General features: G+C 39.4%; 1 long non-coding RNA gene across 1 annotated transcript in view; it reads right to left on the bottom strand.

Annotated features, from left to right (window-relative positions):
- Positions 1–6049: 6049 nt before the first annotated feature.
- The window catches only part of LOC113525904 (uncharacterized), a 31921-nt gene continuing 13712 nt past the window's right edge, over positions 6050–24258 (bottom strand). The window contains exons 2-4 of the long non-coding RNA XR_004578228.2: positions 14830–14983; positions 7682–7842; positions 6050–6889 (exon numbers count right to left, since the gene is read on the bottom strand). This is a non-coding gene — a long non-coding RNA (uncharacterized LOC113525904). The remainder of the gene's footprint in view (positions 6890–7681; positions 7843–14829; positions 14984–24258) is intronic.

The raw sequence follows: 24258 nt of genomic DNA, 5'->3' as shown, positions 1-24258 counted from the left end.
GAAGAAAAAAAAAAAAAAAAAAGGAAAGTTGTCTTCCAAAACCCACCCAAACAGTCTGAAATAGAGCTGGCACTAGGACTGTGGATTAATCAGACAGGAAATAATTGCACAAATGCACACTTATTTCTTCTCCAGAGCCTTCTCTGTAGTGAAGAGTGTAGTGATGCGTTCAGTCCGGAGCTGACACAGCTCATGAAATAATTACCTTGAACTGAACAAGGTGTGCTAGATTAGAGAAAACAAGAGCTGCGTGTTTTTCCATACTACCGTGAATAACAATCTCATTATAATCACCCAGAACCTTTCATTTTTTTTTATTTCTTACATTCAAAAGGACACTAACATCCTCATTGCGGTTCACAGTCACGTCTGTAAATGTTTTTTTAGTGAGATGAAAAAATGTGAAGAAGAGCATTGCTTTTTCGTCATGGCCTGAGCTGATATTTCCTCGGAGTCTGGGGTTCAGATAGAGACCGAGGACAAAAGAGCTGACATTTCTTTGAACAGGGTCTCATGTCAGTTACAGTCGCTAGCAACTTAATTCTTCCAGATAAGCCACAGTAATTACTAATTAATTATTAGAAAATGAGACTGTCTCTCTCTCTTTCAAACATAAACAGATCGTGTTACTCCACATATATCACTGACAAGAACGTACTGACCATCACCAACCGTGCCAGAGTTTTCCCTGTGAGATGCTCCATTTTCCTCTGTGTAAGTCAGTCATCTTTTTTATAGCCTTCTCTCTCATATGCGCTCTCTGACACACAGACCACATGGCAGGCCACCGCTAGGACACTACAACTCAAAGATCCTAAATGTGATCACTTCAGTCTGTTACATTTCAATAATTATTATTAGCATGAGATAATTATTAGCATGAGAAAGAACAGGTGGCACAAAAAATGCCATCAAGAACTTGGAATTGGACTTGAATACATTAATTCCAGTTCAGCAACTGGTGCTTGTGGTAATATTGAGAACAGAGCAGAGAAAGCAGGTACTGCATAGCTTAACTAAATATGGCTAAGGAATATAAACATTCTTTTATATCAGCCTTTATTTTTGGTGCATTCGACTAAAGGTCGGAACTCATAATTTCTGACCTCAGACTAATAAAAACATCTGAATTAAGTCGAATGCAGCATTAAAACTGACTTCTGTTGTGCTAAAATCCCACAGCTACCACTCTTGTGTCTCTCAGAAAATTCACTAAGCTACTTAAAGGGAAATGATGGCAAGCCATGACTAGCTGGTGACATTAGTTCTGATGCGGCAGTCTTCTGATACTATAGTAAACAAGCAAGCAATATATTAGCTATATAAATCCCTACAGATGTCTGAAATATTTAAAAGCCTGATATGCGGAGATCAAGATCTTCATTCTGTTACTTTCACCCCAATAAAGTTACACTGTCTTAATAAACCTTCTGGCTGTGTCTCATATTTTAGAGTATTCCTATTTGCTTTAAGATTTTTTTGATTTGTCCCTCATATTTTATGTTTGTGGCTGTTTAAAAAGAAATAATTTATATTTTTACACAACTCTTTGTTGCTTATGGCTATGTTTTTCTTATTTTAGTGGTGTTATATGCTAGTTGTAAAGCTAGCTGATGCACTTTAATATTTCATTATATTGGACAAATCTAAGGGTTCATTTTAAACCAAATTCCCAGGCTGACTTTTGCTCCTGGTCGTCCCCTGGTCACTGAAGATGCAGAGCACAGTGGTATAGACAGCCTTCCTTGAAGTGCTTCTCTCTGAAGCCTGTTCACATACAAGCATAAATCATAAAGCAGTGGAGGGAATGATAGGGCTCTTTATGAGGGTGTGACGTATGTGTATGTTTGGGGTGTTAGTTTAATAAATGTGTAAAGGGTATCTAGATTTGACAGCTGTGGCTCTCTGTATTATCTATGTGATGAACGCTCTCCTTCTGTTCTGCTGAGAACGTGACCAGTGACGAGACCCAGAGCCGTTCTCTCTTTCACCCTCTCTCTCTCCAGCGTTTGAGATATACAGACAGACTAGTGATTATTCTATTTGAGGCCCTGAATATACACACACTGAAAAAACCCACATGGAAATGTATTAAATTTCTTGCCAGCAGTATCTAGGCAGAGAAAATCTTTATGAAAAGGTGAAGGTGGAGTGGAGGAAAGTGGGTCAGGAGAAGAGACATCATTCATACTCACAACACTAATAATTATCTGTCTATCTATCTATCTTTTGTATTTATTTATTACTGTATTTATTACTGTATTTGTCCTTTTTCAGCTCCTAATAACAATAAAATAACAACAAAATCTAATTAACCTACCAAGATTACCATTATGATTATCATTTCATTGCATTTTATGGCTCTTTTGTTTACAAGCACATGAATGTGATGTTGTTTTTATCTCTTTGCATAGTTAATGAAGTGTGTGTATCTTTATTTGATGTTGTCTACACAGGTGGGACATTTGGCCAGTCAGTAAAGCCATTCGAAAGAGGCTGTGAAACAGCTGCAGCCACATCGCCACCTCGCCTCTTTATGTGCCGTCACTGTGGGTGTGACTGAGCCTATCAGAGCGCTGCATATGACAGACTGGTGTCAGAGTGGGGGAGTGTGTATGATGTGTGTGTGTAGCGGGCACACAGGGTGCAGCAAGGGGATAAAAGTGCTACACCAGTTGGTCACATGACACCTGTGCTTGATGGTTGTCTCCCCAGGGGTTCAGTCTATCCCTGGACTGGGCCTCTCTCTCTCTCTCTCTCTCTCTCTCTCAAACTCACACACACACATATACACACACACACACACGTACAGAACCTATTACTATGCTATTTACATTGCTGCTTGCATAAAGAAGAAAAGCCTGCCTGGACTTAAATGAACAGAACAAGATTATGAATATATTTATATTTAATCATTAGAGTAAATATAAATATATTCAGACACAGAGAGAAAGTGAGCCAGATGGCTCTTTCCTCATCATAATTATTCAGCTCAGGACTCAAATTCAGATTGCTTTTGGGAGTCGGGCTTGACAGGCAGGCACACAGCTAATGCTGCCAGATAAATGTTGCTTGAAGACAGAATCATCTAACACACACACACACACACACACACAGTCTCATTCAGTTTAGCAGCACGTACATGTGCCATCACAAAGAGAGGAAAAATGATGTTTTCTGTAAGCAGTGACCTCATTCTGCATTTGAAAATGGAAATAATAAGACATTTGATGGACTTTGTGGCAAGCTGGTTAATAAGAGACAAATACTGACTACAGTTCTGAGATGCTCTGAAGGAAACATAAATAATACATACACATAATCACACATAATCATTGCTGCATGTACTAATATTTTATACTGCAGTCTTTTCACTTTTTGTGAACATGTTTGTACTATATTTTTTTTAAACTACAAATTTGAAATTTCCCTGTAACCCAGGGCACACATATTCAATTTGCACATAGAGGTTTTGACTACAACACGTGCTAAACAAACCCTCCCAATTTACATCCAATTAAAGCCATCAGTTTAATCATGTGTATTGTGTTAGTAATGGGTGTGTGGCAACAATCAGTCCTTCCTGCTTTCATCCAGTTAAAGGAATAGACAAACACATGTCAGCCTAGTGTTAGCTCCATGTGTTGACCCCCCACCCCCCCCACCACCCCCCAAAACACCTCGTCTCTCCCTCGCCATCAAGGTGAGAGATTTAGCAAACGCTTCTACCTCCTCACCTCCTATGCTGCCATTTGTAGAGTGACTGAGGTGGGAACACGCACACCTCACCTGCTCCAAGTCTCAAACCCATCTGACAAAGCTTAAGGTCAAATGTGTGGGTGTTGTTCTTTTCTGTGACCTGGAGGGGGCGCGTTCTCTCACATCTCAATGCTGCTATTAATCTCAAACTTACCCCTTAGCAGTACATACAGTATTTAATAATGGTCAGTAATAATCAAATGAGCAAAAAAATATAACCACAATAATTTATTAAAATTTTGATTCTTTAGTGGCTGTGCTGAGTCAGCACACATTCCTGGCCATTGTGAAGTGATAGGCTTGTTTACAGTGTTAGCATCTGTACTGTGCTGCCTGCAGAGTGCAAATCTAATCAAAGCCATGATTATCAGCTCACCGGCTCTCTCTCTCTCTCTCTCTCTCTCTCTCTGGGAGATGTGGATTCATTCCCTGATGAAAGCTAAACTTCTAAACAATGGAACACTTTCTTAGTGCTATTAATGTGATAGTGGGGGTGCTAATAGCATTTAGGTTTAAAACCAGGGGTGGAATTTAACACAGAATGAGAAATGAAGTGGCATGCTCAAGCTGATAGGACTCGTGATAGAGTATATGTGGTGGTCTGAGAAAACCTTTCGAATATGGTCAAATTCTGACCTCTTACACTCTATATACTGTATAATTCTTTCCTGAATTGAAATCTCCTATTTGCACAAATCTCACACAGACGTAAAGTTCTAGCATTTTAAAAGCTGGTTACCCCAAAAGTGAAATTGGGAGAAAATTCTATTTAGATTTCATACCAATTCCACTGAAAGACTACCTCTAATTATTTTATCTACTTATTTAAACACAACATTATTGCCAAGATTTAAAGAATTGTAAATGTAGGATGGGTGCAACAACTTGATCAAAGCATGACTTTCACTGCATGAGAAAATCACACTTAAGTAGATAAGCTTTAGTCATCTTTGGCAGACTGACTGCATTTACTGCTGCATTTGTTAAACTGTCTCATTACCCGAAGTGATCTTTGCATGCAGACTGCTAAGGAAAAGTTATAAAGTAGACAAAATTAAAACATTCGATGTCATTTTTGTAAAATATATTAATGTCTTCTTAAAGTATAGATGACAGTATATTAGTGAGAGAAAAACTTTTGATCAAAACCCAGGTTTTTCGTTTGCTGTTTTTTCAGAATTCAGCCACAGCGACATCCGACAGGTTTTCCCAGACCACCACACATATTTAGAAAGAGAGCACATATCAGCATTATACACTGGTTCATGCAAGGCCGACCCTAGCTTTTTAAGGTTCTCAAGCATAATCTGATTTGGGGCTCCACCTCACAGCAGCTTACCAACATTTTCCCCTACCTCACAGACACAGAAAATCCAAGTCACATTACAACTGAGTTTACTGATGAACACGAACTCTCGGCAGACATATTGTGTACATTTCTTCATCCACTAAGTGCCTTGGCCTTGTTACAAAACTACGAAAAGCTACTGTAATGTAAACTCACCAGCCACATAATCTTTTGAGGTTTCACCAGAGGCTGCAGCTGTAGCTTTTTGTGGACCACTGAAGTATTTGAAGTATACTCCTAAGGAAAATACTTGATTAAATCAGAAAGAAATTTTGATCTGAGAACTACAGAACGCAATAACTATGAAAAGAGTACAAGGTTAGATAAATCTTGTGTGATACTATAGTAATTGTATTTCCTAGAATGTTTAACCATTACGTTTATTTATTCTGCAGCGGGGTTGAATTCTCAATTCTGATTGGTCAAAAAATTATTACTTTTCTATATCAGCAGCTTTGACTGTAGACAATTCACAAATTAATATTAATGCCTTTGTTCCAAGCTGTTATCATTTCTGTTATCATGGAGAGTGCTGCACATAAATAGCTTAAAGACTCTGAAATGTTGATATAATGAAGTTTTTTAGTATTTTGGACGGAGTCTCATGTGAGAGCACTTTGTAACAGTCGCAGGTAACAACAAAGGAGAGTCTTTAGGACAAAGGCTTTACAGTTTCTAGGCATTACCTTCAAGAGGGACAGAAAAGAGAGATGCTGATTAGAGAATGACTGTTTATAGCTGTTATAATGTAAGTGATAACAAGAACTAACTTAGTTCACAGATGTTTCACAACAGTAAATGTAACTATAAATGGATAAAAAGTACAACATGTTGTTTGTTAAGAGATAAGAGGAATAAAATCCTTCAGGACACACACACACACACACACAGGGGCAATCTGACTATTAACTGATTAGCTAACCCAATCATGTTCTGCTCTTATTAACTTTCTTCTTTCCCTCATTTTTCTTACTTTCTTCCACCAAAAATCTAATTTGCTTTTGACATGTTGACATTGCCCGCTAACATGGTGCTGTTTGTTCAATAGAGTCACAGATAATGGAATAAAACAGTAGAAGTCGTCCATCAGTGTGGTTTTAAATATATTGTAATTTTCACTTAAATTGGTCATACTTGTGTAATCACTCATCAAACATGTAGTTGGTTATTATACTATTATTATTAGCCTATTATTGTTACCCAGGCCACTGGCCACTGTTACTCTGGATACATGTGTATATGAATTATAATGTGCATTCCCATTACAGCTTGTGAGACTGAGATGCACGAGTGACATTCACTTCTGCCTGGATGTGCTTCCTCTCCTGGGATTCTCCTGGGATTGCTTCTTTTCAAGACAGATAGCTAGCTACATGCAAAAAGAAATATGACATATTAATCAGCCTAGCATTTGCCTTGAAGTGAAACCATTCATCATGTTAGCTTCAATGAACTGACAGACGTTTTGCACACATCCTGTGTGAATACACTTTATTCTCCCAAATGTCATGATACTAATCTATGTGGTTGGTAGAAGTTCAGCCATGTGCCGATCCCTCTGGACTCCCGGAGACTGATTACTGCAGTGCTGAGTGAACTTGACCCGGTGAAGCATGGCCTGGAGAAGCCATGCTGGAGTGAGCGGATGATGAATCAGAAGGAGAAACAGTGCTGACCATATGGCCCAGGCCTGCTTTCTGCTCTCTCAGCACGACAACACTGACCCTCTCTCCAGAGGCCTGCTCTTCTCCTCCACAGCTATTAACTCACGCAGACAAATGGCTGTATACACACAAACACACACACACACTCACTCCCAAGCCTTTTCTCTTTCTTCTCAGTTCATTTCACTCAAATTCTATGCAGTGCATGACATCAGAGGAGTGCTTTAAAGGTTTACTGAAAAAGGTTTATATGTTTACTTTAGATACTCAAAATGACTCTTATTTATATTTTTACCAAAAGTGGAACCATACTAAAAAATGTGAGCTATGTGCTTAGCTCATTTTCTCTATTGATCATGAAAAAAGGACAAATTTACTTTTAGCACATCTCCTTCATATTTATACTGTACAGATTATGTTCAAGTCACTTTGACCAAAGGAAAAAAAAAGTGGTGATATATCAATCGAGACCAACTGCTTTTTACAAGTGAATTCACTATGTTATTACAGCCATACCTTATTTGCTCTCATAATTAAGTACAAATGGTTTTCGTGTCTTTAAACAATTGGACGTATTCAAGGTTGCCTTTCTTCTGAAAAATTCTCTGTCAATATATCAAAGTCCATGTGATCCGCATAACAGCTCAGAAGTGAACAGAGCACAGTGGTTAAAGGTTTACATTTTACAAATTGAATAAGGTTGATTTTTAAATAACTAAAACCTGCAAACAATATAACTGTTTTTCATCATTCATAATTGTTTCATTTTTTCCCAGAAAACCAAAGCTGAGTTTCCATTCCATCTAGTCAAAGAGAAATAAATCACCTTAATTTCAATGCCATTGTAAACATTATTTTGCTGGAAACATGACTGAAGAGGTGTCTCATTGTGATGGATTCCTTCACTTACTTTTTTTCCCAGCAATTAGCATGTCAACTACAAGCCTTCTTTCTGATGGAGATGGCAGAGCCTGGTGAACCAAAGAGGGTAAAAACTCCCTTTTGTCGTGAGAATGGCTCATGGAATGGAATGGAGGTGGGGGAGTGACCACCAAAAGCAGAAGTTTTGACCTAAAAGGAGGGAGAAATGCCTTTCGGTCAGTACAACCAGCACAACTAAAACACCTTGCTATGGTTCCATTTAATACACCTGGATTTTTGGATAGAATCTGAAGCAAAAGTCAGAAATGGAGAGCAAAGGTAAAAGAGGAAACAGGTTTCATTCCTGTAGTGGTTGGTGCTATCTTTGTGTTTCACACCAGGCTGGAGCAGATGGGTTCCTCTGTGGGGGGGAGTGAAGGATTCTCTGTTAGCAGACACAGCAGCCCTCCCCCACACATTAGCATAACCTTTCTCAGTGTGTCAGTGGGTGGAGGAGGGGATCAGCCTGACTGCCTGAGGTGTATACACCCCTCACCAAAAAAAAAAGAAGAGAAATTCCACCAAACCACCAAGGATGTAGCCACTGGAGTAACAGAAGCCAACATCATCTGTTTCTAGGACTGTAAATAAGCATAACTGTATAAACAACAACAAGGAGAAATAACAGACAAGAAAGGAAGAGACCACACAAGGAAATCCCTCCCTTCTGGTCTCTCCTAAAGAACGCTACACCATCATGTCACCCCGATCAATGTATAGAGAAGTATTCAGTTCTGGCTGCAACTCCACCTGCGTCTGTGACTAAGTCTTCAGATATTGTGGGAGTGATGCAAATAAGGTGCAGAAATCTTTGCACTTCTGAACTCGAGCAGCAGATTACTGGTTCGTGCTTGCCAGCTCTTTGATGTTCAACTGATTCAGAAGCCAGAGCCAATATTAACTAAAATTGCTGTTGTTTGAACTGATTAATGGGTATAACTGGAAGAGTGTAGGGCGAATGCTGATATAACCACCTCAGACAGGCGTGTGGTTTTTAATCATTCATGTACAAATAACATTATATTAGGATCCAGATATGTGGACGAATTTTAATTAGTCTGTACTGTTTCAACTTTCTTGAACCCTTTGACACATGGCAAATGTGTTAGTGTTCTGGAAATACCATGTTTCTCAAGAGAGCTGAGTGTTGCTTCTTAACACAGAGGTGCAGCCTCATTTGTAGGTCTTGCAGTTCCAGTGTTAACATTAAATCTCTCTGAGATGTCTATTACTCTTAGGAAAGTCATGCAGATCTAATGAATCACATCTAGCTCATGTTTATTTAAAGCAGTAAAACTAACCAGGTGGTGGTGACTCAGTGGTTAGGGCTCTAGACTACTGATTAGAAAGTTGTGAGGTTGACCACGAAGCTATCACTGTTGCTTTAAAGTAATGCCTTTAAAGACACCATGAAATGTCTCCAGAACTGTGATCTGTAGCCTATATTGTCAAATTTCTTTCTGAAACAGGGAGTGACAGCGTGTTGAAGTGCTTGCCAATATGCCTGGACAGTAGCTTAGCGAACTAGCGAAATATGGAGAACACAGACAAGCCTTTTCATCTGTGGAAGATTCCTCACTGCTGCCTTCACCCACGCCTTTTGACTTTAAAGTGAATGATAATCCTTGAGATTCAGTGGGTTTTCTGGAGTTATGCTGTACATGTTTAAGCTGAGGCTGATCGTCAGTGTTGCTGAGGGTGACAGAGGATCAGCACCAGGAAGTATCTGATGAGTTTTAAAGGTAGGCTTATTCTTAGTTTTAAATATTATCCTACCTGATAACATATAATTTACTCTGACTGATTGAGAAGCCCCAATGGTGTATAAAGATGGAATCATATTCTCGTGAAGTTTGAGACATTACCACATTTAACAAACCCAAAGTTGGAAGTACACTCCTCCAAAAAGTTTGTCACATAACCACAAACTTGCACAAATTCCACCCTTTTCAAAATGAATAAATTCCAACAATATTATATTTCTCAACCACAGGATGGGGGTGGGCCAGATACTCTCTAGAGAGCATTTAATTATATGAATGCAAGACTAGTACAGGAATGTGTCATCAAAATCTTTATCGTTTTCCTCAATGTGACAAACTATGAAATTAAAACAAGGATATCTCTAAAAACTATTATTTTGTAGTTCTTTCTAAATACTTTTGTATTGGTGTTGCAAAAAGCTCTGAAAGACCTAATTTGATTTCAGGGGGACGTTAACTTTCATCTGCTCAGGTAAACTCACTTTGGATAAAGGCATCAGCCAACTGAATAAACATAGATGTAAAGCATTTCAACCAAATCCCTACACATGAGCTACTACATTGTGTCAATTCCTTGTGTCATTAATGTCATTAGGTCGTTCGTTTTACACCAAAGAACAAATGAAAATTTTTGCAAATGTTACTATGTTCTATAAGCAAAACAATTTAAGGGTGCCACACCTGAGTGTGCTCTATTTTGCCACCCCATGTCTCAAAACACATAGCAGCTTTTATAAAGGAGATAAGCTTTCATTTATTTCCAACATCAACAGGTTTCTGGATTGAAGGAGAATTACAGCAGGAAATGGACAAAGGTCTTGGACAGGTCTGCAAAGCGTCTAGTGTCTAAACTTTACTGACGACTCATCCTTGATTGATAGCCTCAAACTGGAGGCTCCGTTCTAAATCACTCAGACACAGCTAAAAGTTCAGACCTTTTATAGCTGCAAAAAGACTGAGTGTAAATAATAAAGATAGGTGTGTGTGTGTGTGTAGGTTGGAAGGTCAGTGGCCTCAAATGGGACTACATTGTCCACTCACATCAGCCATTACAGGGACTGTGGGTAAGTATTTACAACCAGGGCTATAAAGCACTTTGTCACAATTCAGCAGGAGGCTTTCAGAGCTGGAGGAAACACTCATTAGGAGAGAATGAGAGAGAAAAAGAAAGAAAGAGAGAGAGAGAAAAACAGAAAGAGAGACAGAAAAAAGGGGGAACAGCCCAACATGCTGAAGATAATGAAATATAAGGAGATGTAGATGTAGTTCAGCTCAGAAAGGGCTGGCAGAGTGATGAAAGTGAAAACGCAATCTCGTATTGCATCATACTGCAGTTGATGCACATGTTCACACACATTTCAGTGAAATTCCCCAATAGGATTATGGGTTATTGAAGATAACACAAAGTTGACCATCAAAATTTCTCATATTTACCCCCCAAACTCAAGAGTTCTTTTTGTATGGTTTTAAACTCTTCTTCGATGGCTGATTGTGGTCATAGCCTCCTCTTCCAATTGAAAAAACAGGATGATCAGAAAGCTTTATATAGAAGCTCAGATCGTGATATCAGGACATACGTAGGCTTCACCGGTTTGGATCAATCATGAGATTGGAGGACGACACCCTGAAACCCACCGGGGTCTAACTGTGACAAAGACAAAATAGTTTACTGGTTAGCTAGCCAGGATAATACCTGAGGTAGCTTATGACTCCATGACAACACAAACTGTGAGGTTGACACTGACATCTCATTCGCGTTGACCTGAGACAAAAGCGTTGAAAATAAATAAAGAAAAACAAAAAATGAAACAATTCATCATTCTATATACAGTATACAGTATGTTTAAACTTATGTTCAAAAAGCTACTTTAAACTGTTGTTCCCATAAACATTTTTGTAATCAACAATGGTTAATTTATAGAAGCGGGTATAGAACTCTAAATAATCCCATTAGATGAAAGCGAGCTGTAGGACGAGGCCTCAGAGTGAACCTGTAGTTCACCATAAAGTCATGATAATCCCTTCAAGCATGTTAAAATGAAGCACAATGTGCACTAGTGTTAAATAACTAAGAAGATTACAGATGATTTGTGGCCTCTGCGTGACTTTTGCGTGTGCGTGTGTGCGTGTGTGTGTGCATGTATGTGTATGAAGGAGAAAGAGAAAGAAAGGGAGAGAGAGAGAATAGGAAACCACTGAAAAAAATAAGTGCTATTTTGGCTCAGTATAGCATGGAAGACTACCCAAGCACAGTGACTGAGAACCACTCAGAGACTCTGCCAGGCTACATACACAAGCAGAGAAATCTTGGCTGACTAAAGAGTAAAGATTATGCCAGATATGGCAACAAAACACATCTGAAACAGAGCTGCACGTTCTGACCAAATGCTTAAAAAAACAATAATGTGAAGAATTGGTTATAAACTATAGCATTATGTAGCATCCTGAATTAAAAAAAAACACCATACCCATTAGAGCTACACAATGTTGGCTGTACACTTGGATGGTGACATTACTGCTAGATGTATTTGAAGAAAGTACAATATATGAAACAGTAAACATTGTTTTGTTATTTGGATTTGATAGTTGTATAAAAAGATCTACATGTTATTTGTATTTTTATAAGGTGCTTTTGTATCACAGTGCCTCAGAACAACTTGTCAGGGATTAATAAATAACTTAATGATGTAAAAACCATGACTGTTGTTACTATACATTTGGTGTTTAAAAATTTTCACTTGATGTCCTTTATTCTTTTTTCTTAGTGAGCTGGATGGTAGCTAGCAGGCAAAGCTTTCATAAACTTGTACATAGGCTATGATAAGCTTTCATCAACACACAGGAGAAAAATATCACAGCTAATAAATAGTTGGTTTCTGTAGAGTAACTAGCATTAGCCATTATCCAACACAGTGCTGACATTAACCTTATAAACTGACGTGCCACTATCAAGCTCATATCCCTCAAAACAGTATTTTGTTGTTTATTGTGTTACATTGACATATACTGTATTATGCAGTACAACACTTTCTGATGTATTTTTGTCAATTCCTAGGTAGACACTGGCAACACAGTGCACCCAGTGACAGTGACCAGCTCACACACATGCACACACACACATGCATGCATGCCAAAAATGCACCTTGAATTTCGAATTCAAAGTATAAACAGAGTGAAGAAGAGGGTGGGTGTGTTTTGTGAGCAGGTGGCTCTTACTGATGCAGAAGCCTCAATGATGCATAAAGACAGGACTACGTTCTTGAGAAATCTGAGACATTACCACACTGAACAGCCCCAAGCTGGAAAAAACACTCCTCCAAAAAGTTTGTCACATAACCACAAACTTGCAAAAATTCCACCCTTTTCAAAATGAATAAATTCCAACAATATTTTTTTTCTCAACCACAGAATGAGGGTGGGACATATACTTTCTAGAGAGCATTTAATTCTACAAGCACAAGACTAGTACAGGAATGTGTCATCAAAAAATTGTAATCATTTTCCTGGATGTGACAAACTATGAAATTAAAATGAGGCTATCTATTCTAATCAAAAACTATTCTTTTGTCTGAAAGACAAAGTCTGAAAGGCCAAATCTGATTTCCAGAGCACTTTAACCTTCAACTACTCAGCTAATTTGTGAGTGACTTTGGGTAAAGGCATCAGCCAAATAAATAAACTAAAATGTAACCTGTTTCATTAACATCTGTGTATATTGTATTATGCATCACAGTATATTGTGATGGATTTTTCTCCATCCTTGGCTATACACTGGCAGTATATTACATCCTCATCTGCCAATATCAGCGGGACAGTGACCAGCTTACACACATGCACACACACATGCCTTGAATTTGAAATTTAAAGTATAAATAGAGCAAACAAGAGGGTGGGAGTGTTGTATGAGTGGGTGGTTGTGGATTTAGATGAGCTGGATGAGACCTTTGGCTCGCAGTCTGACAATCCAGCTGATCAAACAGAGCGCTAATGAGAAAGCTACACAGTGTATGTACGTGAGCAGTAACATTTTGCTACAAGCAATGCACAGTCCTTGAGATATTACATATCACAGAGAAGGAATATCATACTGAAGGGATATAATTTCATGGGAACACACAAGTGGGCAAGAAGATATTCTTCTTAAAGGTGCTGCTCCTGCTGTAAAGACCAACACCAGCGACTAATGAAACTGTGCATGGTTTTCTCTAATGAAGAGACTGTGAATTGTCTGCATCAGCAGCTGTATTATGGCATTTTTCCCTCCAAATGATTCTAATCTGTCCACACAGTGTTTTATCACAGATGCCCAGAAGCATTGTATAGAAAGTGTGAAACAGAAAGTTCATACAATATGGTATTAACCATTCCAAACAATAAATATCATCATCATTTTTTATTACATGAAAGTATCTCAGCCAGTCTGTAAACTGAATTTAACACCCCGGTGTATGCCTTAGCATGCAACCTCCATAATCCTCAGCTTTTACTATGAAGTCCTGGCCTTGCTGTTTGACTACAGCTGCTTTATCACTCGGAGACTAGGTTAGCGAGTACACATGACCTCCGAGCTGGCATTGTGAGCCTCTGAATGTGCTTAAGCAAGGAGGTTAACCACTGCTTTCATCCGTGCTACTGGGACTAAGCTATGATTGGTAATCTGATTACATAGAAGGAGCTGAAATTGTGCATGGTTTTTGTGGGGATTATTTGCCAGACAGATTAATTGACTTTTGGCATAATGAAAAGTTGATACTGTTCTTTTATGGTTATGCACAAAGGAATGTGTGTGCTATGAAAATCTTTTTAATTACTTCAGTGCCACTGTGCAGAGAGTGCGGCTATGTTCTTTCCTTTGCGTCACCAAAAAAACTGTAATAATCTGCTAAGGGCTTGAAGCCAGAATTTGAGGTGTATAAAACGTTGTATTGTGAAACATAAGTTATTAAAAATCTGTATAGGATATAGAAGTATAAGGGTTTGGCTATTAAAAAATATCCCAAACATTGAACATCCCATGGAACACAAGGGAATACATTTTAAAGTGGTAACAATTTAGAACAGCCATTTAACAACTGGTCAATGACCAGGTAAGGAGGGTATTATTCAGAGAAGCAATAAAGAGGCGAAGGGTAACTCTGAATGTGCTGAAGATATCCACAGCCCATTTCATAGGACAACCATAGCCCCAAGACTTGGCCCCAACACATGAAACTGTTCTTTATGGAAGAGTGGTGAGTAAAGGGGAAAAAAACATAAAAGTTTGCCATTATGCATGTTGGAGACTCAACAAACATAGTCAGATGAGATCAAAATTGAACTTTTTGACCTTGGCACAAAGAGCTATGTTTGACAGAAACCCAACACTGCTCATCACCTTGAGGACACCATCCGCACAGTGAAGCATGGTGGTGGTAGCATCAGATTGTGGTGATCCTCTTCAATGGCAGGGACTGGGAAACTGGTCAGGGATGAGGGCAAGCTGGAGGAAGCAAATACAGGGCAATCCTAGAATAACACCTGAAAAAACACTGAAAAAAGGGAATATGCAGTCATTCAGATTTAAAAGAACATATTATGCATAGTTGGCATAAAAATTTCTCATCAAAATGTAATTTAATTGCTTATACTAAATTTAATTTAAACAAGTTTCTGATTGGTTCAATTATGTAGAGTGAATGTGATCAATTCACCTAGTAATTGTTTAAATGATCAAATCATTTTGGATGGAAAAAAAACAAATTGTATTTATGTAACTCAATTCAATCACATAGACCCGATGTATCCATTTGAATTAAGTAAATACAGTGAGCATTTTTTCCAGTGTAGTCTGCAAGAGACTTGAGATCAGGACAGAGGATCACCTTACAGCAGGACAATGACTATAAACATACTGCTATACCTACAATAGAGCGGTTCAAAACCAGGAAACTGAATGAATTAGAATGGCCCAGTCAAAGCCCAGATCTCAATCTATTTCAGAAACTGCGGCAAAATTGTCGCTCAGTGGTCTCCAATCTGATGGGGTTTGAACAATTGGCCAAGAACAATGGGTAAAAATATCAGAATCCAGATGTGAAAAGCTGATAGAGACATATAACAAAAGACCTGCAGCTGTAATTGCAGCCAAAGGTGGTTCCACCAAGTCTTCAACCGAGGGGTGAATACTTAAGAAACCAAGTAATGTCTACTTTGTTTAGTTAAAATACTTTGCACCTTCAGATCTTAAAGTCCATTTCAATTCCAGGTTGTAATACTACAAAACTTTGTCTGAAATGAATATATTGATGTCATTATACATTCAAAATTAGTATATTAATTAAACACACACACACACACATAATTACTGTATATATATATGTACACATATATACAGTAATTATGTTTTTCCTTTACATTTTGAAAAAATAAATAATCTTCAAAGCAATCCTATCAAAACACAACCTCAACTCCAACTAAAGTAATATACTGTATAGTAACGTGACAGTTCAGTTTGCTAGGCTGTATCCTGTATTAAAGCTGAGGGATTACTGCTGTATCATAGCATTGCCCAAGTGGCTATCAAGTGCTCCTGCTCTGTCTTACACAACACACAAGCTTTGCACAAGCTTCCTAGGAATGTCTTTTAAAGTGCTATGCCTGAGCCCCAGTGCTTTAGAGAGCCCTATATGAGCCCCATTCTTAACCTCATATGGAACTAGAAACTCTCAGCCATCACATCGTCCCAAAGATACTATCAGCTGGAGCATGGAGCCAGTCTTCAGACATGTTTCGAAGAAGCACTCAGAGATCTTAATGCTGCAGGGCTGAATCATTAGTGTAATGTTGCTGTTGAGAGAGAACCTCATGTCTCTCTTGGCAAACCCGTTCCCCAAAGGTTTTTTCCATGATTATCATGAAACTTCCGTGTGATAATAGTTACGTTTGTAGCCAAAATGTTTCAAGTATATAAGGTGGTGTATATAAGAAATCCAGTAATGGTCTGAGACAGAGTCATATGATTTGATTGGGAAATAATAATTAAAAAAAGGCAGAAGTAATTGAAACAAAAATTGTCAGAAGAGCAACACCAACACCAACTGAAATATCACCATCTGATAAATCACAAACTGCTTCATTGTACTTTTTCCTTGTCTTATTTAACTGCAACCAAAACATTGAATTGTGAATGAAAAATACAGACCAGGGTAATTAATAATAATAATTAAAAAAAAAGATACTAGTTATGATAAAAGCCATTATGGTGTCTGTCCAGTCCGGAGACAGAGATCAATGCATGATTCTGGGTATTATGATTAAAAAAAACAGATTTGTGGCATATTAGAAAAACTTGAGACTCTGAAATTAGTGACTGCTGGACTAAAAGTAGAATATAAATGCTGAGGTGCCTTTCCAGCTGTAGCTTTTCACCATGGTATGTTGATTATATTTAGTTTATTCCCACTCCTTGTTATAAAGGAGGACATTTTCTAAGGAAACTCCTCACACAGAGATATTTCACAATCTGTGTTTACAAAGTCTATGCTATCTCCCTTTCTCACCCAACTCACTGTTATGTCCGAATGTAATAATGGAGAGAAATCAATAAACAAACAAAGGAAAATAAAATCACATGTCCTTGCTGTGGCATAATGGATCTGAGGAGAGAGTAGTGGAAGTGAGTAAGAAATAATCTGAAAGAATACTGATGGATGGGCTTGCAAGAAGTGATACATTTCCCAACTCTTAACAATACCAAAAGTCTGTCTAAAGGTAGTGAGTTCTTGTTTAATTTCATTTCAGACAATATGTCATAAGGGACATGAAAGGCTTTTAAAAGCTAGTTTAAAGACTTGGCAGAAAGGGCCTAATCCACTCAAACATGGCATATCATACATGCTACTATTCAAGTACTGTGGTATGTGTATTATAATATGTCATGCCTCAGAACTGAGGAATGTTTATTCATTCATTCGTCTTCAGTAACCGCTTTATCCTGGAGTTGCTGTGGATCCCGAGCTTATTCCAGGAACTCTGGGCACAAGACGGGAATACACCCCGGATGAGATGCCAGTCATTCACAACTAGGATCAATTTTGAGCCAGGAATCTACCTACTGTCATGTTTTTAGGAGTTGGGATAAAACAGGAGAACCCGGAATAAACCCACATCAAAATGAGAAGAACATGCGAAACTCCTCACAGTAACCCGAGCTCAGGACCCTGAAGCTGTGAGGGACCATCGCTAAACATTCCTGCTGAGGAATGTTTAATGTGTAGCAAATGTAGTTGGTGACTAAACAGCAGCTGGTGAGAAGCAACAGTGGTTAGGACACATTTAGGGTGAAGAAGATGGGGGTGTGTGAGGCTAATCAGGGGGTTGAGCGAGCTGGAGAAACTGGGAGTGGGGGCAGAATGCAGTAGAGGAAAAGGAGGGTCTTTGAGATGCAGAGGGGGTTAATTCGAGCCACAATAGGGTGAACTGACAGGGCTCAGGACCTGCTCCAAAGAGCGGGGCCGGGCCAGCAGAGGCCAGCGGGGTCGTGTTCAGCCTGGCGTGCCATTGAGCCTGATTTTAGGGGGGTGATGGGGGAGGCCCCGCTGTGAGGCCCTGGGGGGCATTTTAATCCCCTCTTACTTGGACAAGAGATTAAGAGATTCCTGCTTTATTTCTCCAAATTTCCTGCTGCTTCTTGTTTTGCTGCGACAGCCGACAGTTTGGGGTTTCTTTTTTTTTTTTAACCATGAAACACACGATACAGAACACAAGCCTGTCGCAGCTTTGATATGGGGTACTTAGCTGAAAATCGATGGCATTGTACGGGGAATGGTTGTGAGGGTTTTGCACAAAAGCCTGGCTAAAGTCAAAATCTCAGGAAGCAAGGTGTTGATTTGATGAGCCACTAAACTGGAGACAAAATGGCCAAATGGTGTGGAGTGACAGTAAATACATATAGGAGTGTGAGAAAGAAAGGATGAAGGAGGGGGAAAGTTACAGAGAGATAGAGAAATGGTGCTGCGAGAGGACAGTGGTGCGAAATAACAAAAAGAAAACAGATTCTGACAGGAAATTGGCTGCAATGACTGAACTTTGTTCAGCTGCAAGAGAAAAAAAAAATCACTCAGCAACAATTAAGCATTCCCGTCATGGCTGCCATGTCCCATGGAGTTCAGTGCACATTTCCCGAATGTCTCAGAGCTGTTTCAAGCCCTTCTTTCAAAAAGCAGCCTGTTAGATAGTATCTTGCTGACAGCTAAAACTCCAGCGGGCAGCCTCAGATTCAGCCAGGCAGGAGCCAGAGCGGGGTCAAGAGCTCCGAGCCAGGGGTCTTGTTTCTCTGTTGATCCAGCAGGGTACCTTGAGGAGGGCTCTAGAGCAATGCAAACACTCCTGTGTTTCTTCTCTTGTAGACACCAATGGTTAAAAAAAAAATCCCTGCCAGCACTGCTGCAGTTCACCGCTATTCCCTGCTGATCTGTCAGATAGGTGAGCATGCTGATCTGCTAAACGCAAACACTGCAGGCTATGCTGAGAGCCAAGAGGACACACGAGTAAGAATAGCAAGCAAAGTGGTGCTGTTCTCAACAAACACTGCATAATCAGATCGGTGCCATCAGATAAACTGAGATCAGACACCTTGCTCCAGCATGCCAAGGTAGCCAATTCTTTACAAACTGTGGGAATAAATGAACCTTTTGCTCTCGCTGAAGATCAGCGTCCCAGTCCAATTCCTAATTCTAAAACATTCTCCGGAGGCCCCCTGATCAGTCGCCAGATAGCTCAAAATGAATGCTCTGTTAGCGTTTGAAGACGCCTTGTAAGAGTTTGTAAGGGGGTTCCCCTGGTCTGTGTGGCTCACATGATGTGGCGGGCTGCTCTGCATTCTTGCAATAACACTCATTCCACCCTCACCATGTATTGCAATAAGGCCCTAAGAGCCCCCTCCCAAACCCCAAACCTGCATACATGCAGGACGGGATTGAAATAGCCCTTCGAGAGCAGAACCTTTTCTCACCCGTCTGTGGAGAGGAAACTGCCTCGGGCTGCTAAACAACAGATCCATCACTAGGGAGACAGCTCCAGAGTATAACATAAACGTACAATAGACCCACATCACTCAGAAGTTTATTTGTTTTGTCAAAAGGCATGGATGAGAATGAGGTAAAACAACTATTTGGAAACTCCTTACAGGAATGCATGATGGAAAGTTCCTGTGAATTTATTTTTGCACTGAATTCTTGAGTCATGAATCAGGATTTTAGCTCACACTGTCCCAGGAGCCACCCATGCCTCCAGTTTCAATGCAGAAACTAATATTGTTAAAAGATATTGTAAAGATACCTGCCTGACAAGGAGCATGCAAATTTATCTCTCTTATCCACCTGTTCTTATACTTGCAAATGTGTAACAATTACAGAACTCAATTTGCATAAAAAAGATTAAGATCAAGGTGAGGGTTGCACCCTTTCTTACTTAATTTGTATAAGACTTAATAAAACCCACCCTCAACTGTTTGAATTTGTACCAATTTCTAATTCAGTTCAGGTTGTTCTCATTATCAGTCTTTGTTTTACTATTCTTACAGTGTAAAGCCTACAGAAATTCAGAGGAGAGACAAAGAAAGAGTGACTAAGAAATACAGCAAGCTGAGAACTAGCAGAGAAAATTTGTGGAGGAAGGGAAAAGGAAAGAAGAGACGGACCTTACAGTGACCCCCAGCCGGGCCGAGAGGCTGCCCAGGATTTAGAGCTGTTTATGCAGCTGTTTGAGGCACCCAAGAGATCACGGCACTGGAAAAGACACACACACACCCAAATTCCACACCTTTTGAAGTGACATGTGGGATCTAACGTTCTGTCGTGATAAGGCTACACCAAGAAGGTGTATTTTTTTTTCTCGGTTTCTCCACAGACTTGAGCAAGAAAAGTTATATTCTTTCCCCATGTGGCAATTCTTTAATTCGATGAAACATTATTAGCATATTAGGAACAACATTAGTCTCATTATTTGTATTATTTTAAAATAGGATGCTCTCACGAGACAACTTTACAGAATATGTTCATCCCTGAAAATGAAACTCCCAGTGAAAATCCGAGTTCTGGATTTCCTAATCCAGCTTGTTGTGTTTAACAGATGGATCTACACACTTGTTTCTATACGAGACTACATAAAGCCACTGTCTCTGAGGTGTTTCACCGAGTCTGGAGCAGGGCCACAGGAACAGACCCTGCAAAAACAAACACCATTTGTCTGCGTGTAATAAATCTGAAGGAAACATGTCCCACATATGGAGCAACCCCCTCCCCACTCAATCCTCCCAAAAAAATAACAAAGATACATGATCAATACTCAAGGCATGCGTCAAGTACATGTGCAACATTCATTCTCTTTGTTATATTATTTATAGATTCACCAACCTATAAGTCTTGCCTGGAAGGCAAGAAAAAAAATCTGCTATTCCTGACTCTAATATATCTGGAAAAAAAAAAAAAAACATATTTATGCAGTCTGGAGTTAGATCTATCTGCAGGTTGATCTGCAGACACTCTTCAGGGTGTGTGTGCAGTATGTTGGTGAGGGGGCAGTTAGAATGCACTCACAGTTATTTTCAATGGCCCGGTACCATGTGGTTAGATGCTAATGTCTCCACAAACTGTAGTAACCTCTCTCAGTGTGTGCCAAGAACACGACTCTAACAAGGACCTTAAATTCTCTCTCACACACTCGCACGAACCAGGGCTTGTTAAATCAGTCCGGATGACAAATATAGATTTAATATGATGCACACTTATTTCAGCAAACTTACCCATAAAGTACAAAGCTGACATTTTGACTGGGTGTGATTTATTCGAGGGTAAATATGGTCAAATTTCCCCGAGTAGACAGGAGAAGTGGGATTTAGAGCAGGATCGAGAGAGAGACAAGGCGGCCCCATGATCCGGGCCGGGCCCTATTTTCGGTATCAGGCAGTCATGTGGCCAGGGGGAAGAGGGCCTCCATACATACACTTAGCCTTTTGTGGGATATAGGAATGCTGTATGTAAGAGAGAGAGTGAAAACCCGAGGGAGGGATGGAAGGAGAGAAGGAGGGACAGTGTGGGGGTCGTAAAAGAATGTGTGGGAGGAAAATTAAAAGGAAGAAACAAGGGAAAAAGAGGGGACAAAAAGAGAATTTAAAGCACATAGCTCAGTCTGACATTGGTTTCATTCTTCTTAAATGGAACTGGGATGTAAATCACACGCCATTAGTTCTGGCAGGGTCAAAGATGGTAGCAGGAAGAGAGGAGCATAGGGAGCAGTGAAGAGATGAAAACATATGAGGTGCAGTGATAATTTGAGGAATGATGCAGGATTTTTGTCAGTCAGCTCTAAACTCCAGTGAGATGCCTTCAAACCTCTTACTCTTTCTCTCTGTCCATCAGTCCCTTGGCCATAGCCTTCACTGTCTCTTTCACTCTTTGCTTCTGTTCCCTTTTTCAAAGAACTAAACTCCCCCCTCCTTAGCTTTTGGGATTTACACACAAACAAGCGCGCACACACACACACACACACACACACGCTAATTCATTCAACTTCAAAGCAGCACCACATCGACCTCTCTCTCTCTCTCTCTCTCTTGCCACAAATCACTTCTCTTTCTCTCGCAAACCTTTTTTATTCTCTTTCGCCTTCACTCTAGCCAGCCCCACATCCCGGCAGCTGGAGCAGAAGAACGAGCAGTGCGGGAGTCAGAGAAAAAAATAGAGTTGTGTGCTGAATGAAAGTCTTGTTTCCTTGAGTAAACACATCTTCACACTGTCTACGAGACATATTTAGAGTCATCTTCCCATTCTCTCCATCTCTCCAGATTAACTTCAGTTCAACCGAAAGAGAAAACAGTAGAAGGAGTCTTGTGGTACTATTTTTGTGCGGTATTTCCACTGTGATCTGTGTTATTGTAATTATACCTACACCTAATTCTAACTTTAAATCTTTTTGTTTTCAAATACAAGTCTACACAATGTCAAACATGATGCATTCCTATTAGCACAGAAACAACTGATCCCCACATAGAGCTAAATACATGTCCACAAACTCTCCTCAGCTGGCTAAAGTAAGACAGTCACAGCTTCAATTTGAGTGCTTTTCAAAGCAAACCAGTCAGAAGGAGCATGTCTCTTATTTTGCTCAGTGGTTCCTGTATTCTTTACTCAGCCTGCCGCACGCTAGCACCACAGAGGCTAACCCGCTCAGCCAGAGGGGTGACTAGATAAACTGAAAGCTCTGCAGCTCTGAGATGAGAGACAAGCATCCAAATCTGTGGGAGATTCCCACCACTCAGACAAGAGGGGGTGGCCTGAAGAATGACATCATCAAATAGTAATAGCCCTGTCAATAAGAACGACTGGGGGCTGCACAACAGCTTCCCAGACATCAAGCGACTACTGTTCAGTAAACCGGTACATCATATGCTTTGCGTCTGATTAGAAAATTTTACTTTAATGAATGAGGTGGCAAAAATCTAACCTTTTCCCTAGAGCGTGTCTAGTAAAAAATGTTCTTTATCATTCTTTGTATCTTTTTGGGGCATTTTTACTTATACGGCAATGATAAAGTAATATCTAATAATAACCTAGTAATAATTAATCAGGAAAGGAAAATAACATATTTACAAAGCACATTTTACTTTCATCATGACCAACACAGGCAGAGATACTGATTAACATGTGAGGAAATTTGTGTGTGTGTGTATATATATATATATATATATATATATATATATATATATATATATATATGTGTATATATTAGTCCTTAAACAACGTATAGCTTAAATTGATAAGACATTGTGGTTTTTACACATGTTGAACTACAGTCTGTGATATCTTTGATGTCACACTAATTAACATTACTAACTAACATTACTAGTATCTAGCAGATTTTCCTAGCTGCTAAGAATGACAACGTTGCTTAAACCCATGATATAATAAAGCCCCCGTGAAAATAAACGTAGTAGTAGTTTTTTGTATCCCTTGGCGCTGTAGACACATATAGGACACATTATATATTAAAATATACATATATATTTTAACAATGACAAAAATGTGTTTTGTAGATATATTCTTTTTTAATTTTCCATTTTATCATGAATGGGAAGCCAGTACGCTTTGTGGTCCAGTCTAATTTGCTTCCAAACACAAATATAACCTGTATATATGTCTAAAACTCATTTGTCCCACCCAGTTTGCTCTACAGTAGCTGCTATTTAGCATCAAATGTGGGCTATTTGTGTAGATATGGTTATGTAGCTTTCTGCAGGTTATTCTCCTTGCAAACAGCCCCTTGTGTGTTGAAGAGATGGTTGGAGTTTGTGAAGATGAGATGGTGGGATGTGTCTGTACCCCTCTAAAATCTTGATCCTAGCTCAAATATATACTGCTGCTGGTCTATGGTCTACAGCTAATGTGTGTATGAAATGGCAAATGAGTATTTGGACATATCAAAACACGTTAGTGTGTGTTTGTGAGAGAGAGAGAGAGAGAGAGAGAGAGAGAAAGAGAGAGTTCTTTAAAAGCTTGTTTCTTGATGCAGTTTTATCTTACTGTTGGGAATCTATGTCCCAGGATGACAAAGTCGCAGTGGACAAATCGGCAGTAAGAAATCCTACGCAGTTGAAAACAACTCTATTTAAACTCGTGGGCTCTTTTTTTTTTAGCTGGTTTTCACTGTTGTGTGTGTTAAGATTTGGTGGGAGGTGTGGCATATCTCAAACACTGCTGGCTGTTGTGGAAATCAGCTAAACTTTTCAACACACTGCTTCCTGTTTCAGAATGAAGTAAATCAACAT

This window comes from Pangasianodon hypophthalmus, chromosome 5 (genome assembly GCF_027358585.1).
Source record: "Pangasianodon hypophthalmus isolate fPanHyp1 chromosome 5, fPanHyp1.pri, whole genome shotgun sequence".
Lineage (NCBI taxonomy): Eukaryota > Metazoa > Chordata > Actinopteri > Siluriformes > Pangasiidae > Pangasianodon > Pangasianodon hypophthalmus.
This window is presented reverse-complemented; position numbering and strand designations above follow the sequence as displayed.